General features: G+C 46.3%; 1 pseudogene; it reads left to right on the forward strand.

Annotated features, from left to right (window-relative positions):
- Window positions 1-1,738: 1,738 nt before the first annotated feature.
- On the forward strand, window positions 1,739-4,816 carry LOC144316738 (gamma-soluble NSF attachment protein pseudogene; annotated as a pseudogene).

Raw genomic sequence — 4,816 nt, forward strand, 5'->3', positions numbered from 1 at the left:
AAACGGGCAAAAAGATGATGGTTAACACTGGAGGTAAATGTGTGTGCTTAGAGAAGAGATGGTGGTCAGTACCTGATATATAGCTGTGTTGGTGATGGACTGAATAGAAAAGTCAATGGCTTTGGTGAGCACTGAGGTGATGGAAGAGTCTGTGAAAGGTTCAGAGACACTGGTGGGGACTGTGGAGACTGTGGGGACCCCAGAGGCAGAAGTAGAGACTAGGGTGGGTGATGAGGCCAAAGCGAAAGATGTTGTGGTGGGTCCAGAAGGTGATATGGAAGTTTTGTTCCCCAGAATCTGTGGAAGAAAATATGATGGGCCCAGATGCTGAGACAGAAAGTGTGGTGCTCTGTGGTTGAGACAGTCAGGGTCTCTGCAGACGGAATTGTTGTGGAGAGCACAAACTCTCCAAGCATCACAAAAATTTTAGTGGATACTGTCAGGGCCTCAGAGGCTATGGTAGAGGCCACGGTGTTGTCAGAGAGATCAGTTGATGCTTTAGTGGTCTCAGTGGTGGTGGTGGAGGCCATGGTAATCTCAAAAACTGTGTTCTTAGAGCCTGTAATGGGCCCACATATAATTGTGGAGGCCATGGTGGTCTCAGAGACCTTGGTAGAGGCCCCAGAGGCCTCAAAGTCTGGGATAGAGGCTGTCATTGGCATGGATGCTGTAATGCTGCACCTGAGGGCCTCTGAAGTTGTTTGAGAGACTAGGATAGTTGAAGAACTTATGTTGATTTCAGAGGCTATGCTGAAGGCTGTGGTTAGAATGGACCTTGTGGTGGAGGAGTAATTATCTTGAAAGCTGTGCTGGGAGCACTGGTGGTCTCAGAGTCTGTGGTGATAAGTATGATGGGCATAGATGTTATGGAAGAACCCAGAGTGGTCTCAGAAGTAATGATGGAGACCATGGTGGTCTCAGAGACTGTTGTGTTCTTAGCACCTGTAGTAGAAGCTATGGGGAGCAGAGATATTATTGTGGAAGATGTGGTGGTCTCAGAGACTATGCTGAAGGCCACAGTGGACTCAAAAGCTAGTAGGGCTACTAGCATGTAGTAGAGACTATCATGGCTGGAGATGCTATGGTGGAGGATCTGGTGGTATTAAAGGTGGTGGGAGGGACCATGGTGAAGTCAGAATCTTTGGTGGTCTCAGAGGCTGTGGTAGTTTCAGAGGCTATGGCAGAGAATGTGGTGGGCATGGATGCTGTAGTGGTTTCAGCAGGTCTTGCCACACTTGTGGGAGGCACAGACTCTGAAGCTGTGACAGAGGCTTTAGTGAAGACCCTAGTCATCTCTGAGGCTGTGGTAGAGGCCAGAGTGCTCTCAGAAGCTTCCATGGAAACCAACGTGTTCTCAGCATTGGTAGTGGAGGCCATGGTGGTATTAGAGGCTGTTGTGGTCTTAGAGCTTATTTTAAGGGTATCCATGGGCCCAGGCATTATTATGGAAGACATGGTATGGTAGTCTCAGAGACCATGATGAAGAGCACAGTGCATTCAGAGGCTGAGGTGATCTCAAAGGCAGTGTTGGAGAAAGTGGTTGACACAGACATGGTAGTGGAAGGTGGGATGATCTCAGGGGCTGTAGTAGAAGCTATGGTGGCATCCAAGTTTATGGAGATTTCAGAGGTGAAGGAGGATGCCATTGTGGGCACACATATTGATGTGGAGGGCATGGTGATCTCAGAGCCTATGCTGGAGAGACTCTGCAGTGGCATTTGAAGCTGCAGTGGAATCTATGGTGGCCCTAGGGCTTGTGGTGATTTCCGAGGTCATAGTGAAGACTGTGGTGGGCACATATGTCATCATGGAGGAAGAGGTGCTCTCAGAGCCTGTGATGGGCTTGGCAGTTATTGGGGTGACTAAGGAGGGCACGGACTTAGTGTTTGTCACAAGGGTTTTAATGGAAACGGTAGTGGTATCGGGGGCTGCGTTAGAGGTCATAGTGGGTACAGAGGCTGTGGTGGAGACAGCGATGGCCTGACAGGCTGAGTTGCTCTGAGGCCTACGGAGGAGTCCGTCATGGAGACCCACTGTGTGGTGGCCCCTGGGGCTGCAGTGGTCTTGGTTGTGTGCCTAGAAGCTGTGATAAGGGACATGGAGGGCTCAGAGGCTGTGCTGGGCCCAGGAGCTATAGTCCTCCTTAAAGTATATTAATTTTTATTCAGGAATCATTCTCACTTTTGCATTTATTTTAAAGATTTTTTTAAAAAAGTAATATCTATGCCTGATGTAGGGCTTGAACTCACAACACCGAGATCAAGAGTCGTATGCTTGGGGCACCTGGGTGGCTCAGTGGGTTAAGCATCTGACTTCAGCTCAGGTCATGACCTCAGAGTCCTGGGATGGAGCCCCGTGTGGGCTCTGTGCTCAACAGGGAGTCTGCTTCTCCCTCTCCCTCTGCCCCTCCTCTTGCTTGTGCCTTCTCTCTGTGTCTCTCATATAAATAAATAAAATCTTAAAAAAAAAAAAAAAGTTGCACTCTCCACTGACTGCTGGACCGACCAAGCCACCCAGGCACCCCAATTTGTGCATTTTTAAAATTTAATTGGGAGCATTGCCCATCTTTGTCATTCCTGTGTCTGTTGAGTCAGCAGAACTATGTTACCCATGCATGTGGAAGCATGCACCTTATAGGGTGAAGCTATGATAATTCTTTCCTCTTCCTTTTTTTTAATTTTATTTTTATGCAGATGTCATGGGCATGACTACTGACTCAACTATGCTGTTGAATGAATGAATCATTTGATCTCTGTGCTTTCCTCTTTCCTCAAGAATTTTACTAATCAGAATCCTCAGGTTTTGGTTTTTGTGGGTTTTTTTCTCACTCTATGTGCCTAGGTGAATCATCTCATTTAACACATGCTAAGGAGGCAACACAAACAGAAACTGCATATCATCTCTCTAACACTAAGGATTGTTGGAGCTCAGATAAAGGAGAAAATGTGTTGTTCAAAAACATAGAGGTCATGTGGACAGATCTCAGAAGCACTCCCTAAGCTAGGTGGAAGTAAGGAGACGTCACACCAAAAAGGGAGGGCACTTGAGCAGAGACCCCCTTCACTCTCTGGGACTCTCATACTGTCCCTGCCTGAGGAGAGCTTATGGGTTGTTATGCATGAAAGGAAGGCAGTCAGGCTGTAAATTGGATAAGGCCAGATGTTGCTGGGTCTCTTGAGGCAGTCAAGGTCAGAACTGATGTGTTAGGCAGTAGTAAAAAGTTCTCTCAGTAAAGAGACACGAGAAAATGGTAGGGGGAGATACTTGGGATGATTTCTTTCTTTCCTTTATTTACTTTTTAAAAAGTATAAAGTGCTAGAACAAGTAGTAGCAGTGGGAATGGATTAGAGAAGAATCTAGGAGATTCTTGATTGCTCTAAGTTCCTCTCTGATAGGCATTCTCTGTGTCTAGAACTTCTCATTCATTCATTCGAAAATATTCCTTAAGAAGCTTCCATAAGGCATGTGGTATTTCAGGCATGGGACATAGTGGTAAAAAATTAGGTAGGAAGCTCTCCCAAGTAAGGGAGAAAGGCAATGAATAAGTAAATAGGTAACATCAGAAACAAAGAAACAAAAATCTGTAAAACTCTAACTAGGGCTCTTTCAGGGCCCAAAAGGAAGAGGCCCTCTTGATCTTAACGTGAGGGAGAGACTGTGGAATGGTGGGTCAAAAGAGAAATGAAGAGCTAGAACATCTTACCAAAGGAGAGAAATACCTGAAAACTGCTTTTAAAAAAAAATGCAAGCCAGATTATGACAGTGCCACTTCTGAATATGGAAAAGAAAATCTTCTGAGCAACAGGCATAATGTTGAAGGAGATGCAGAAACTACGAACTAATGCAGGTGCTTGGGTGGCTCCGTTGGTTAAGTGTCTGACTTTTGGTTTCAGCTCGGGTCATGATCTCATGGGTCGTGAGCCCATGTCGGGCTCCTTGCTTAGTAAGGAGTCTGCTTAAAGATTCTCACCCTCTGCCCCTCCCCCCACTCACGAGAAAAGCACTCTACACAGCATCCCTGAGGCATTGGAACTGTAGGCACTAGAACTAGCTGGAAAGCTCATAGAAAATGTAGATCCGGAAAAGTCTGCACAATTCCATCAGCAGCCAACATATTTGAAAATGAGGACCAGTTCCACAGGCAGTTGAAGGCTTAGGGCAGGGCTCTAGACTGCTGGCACAAGAATTGACCAGGGAGCAGTGTATTCAGAAAAGAAAAACATTTATAAGGACATTAAGAACTATTCGCCTGGTTATAAGAAAACGGTTGCTCAAGTCTTAGTTCACATATTCAGAAATGGCCACAGAAAGGGGCTTCAGGGAGAGGTCTAGCACACCAGGTGCCCATGGAGGTCACAGCTGTGTTGCCCTAGCACAACTTCTGGAAGGATATGACCAGAAAGGCCAAGCTGCACCATTGGAGGTCCCTACCCATGTTTCAAGTACCTGGACAGCAACAAGGTGAAACTGGGCCTGAGCATGGTGATTCCAGGAGGCGGAATCAGGAAGAAGTCACCAGCAATGGTTGCACAACCATGTGCATGTACTTAATGCCACTGAACTGTACACTTTAAAAATGGTTAAAATGGTAGATTTATGTTATGTATATTTTACTACAATACAAGTTTTGAGAAAGAGAAAGGAGGAGGAGGAAGAGGAAATCAGCCACATCACCACAGGCCCAGCCTGACGGTGTCCCCACCACAGAGCTGATGAAGAGGAAGGTGCATATTCAGAAAACTCTGCTAGCATTCTGCTTTGCAAAAAGAAAAGGAAGAATTCTGGAATGCCATCTCCTGGACTGGGAGCCTACTGA

Source organism: Canis aureus, chromosome 7 (genome assembly GCF_053574225.1).
Source record: "Canis aureus isolate CA01 chromosome 7, VMU_Caureus_v.1.0, whole genome shotgun sequence".
Taxonomy (NCBI): Eukaryota; Metazoa; Chordata; class Mammalia; order Carnivora; family Canidae; genus Canis; species Canis aureus.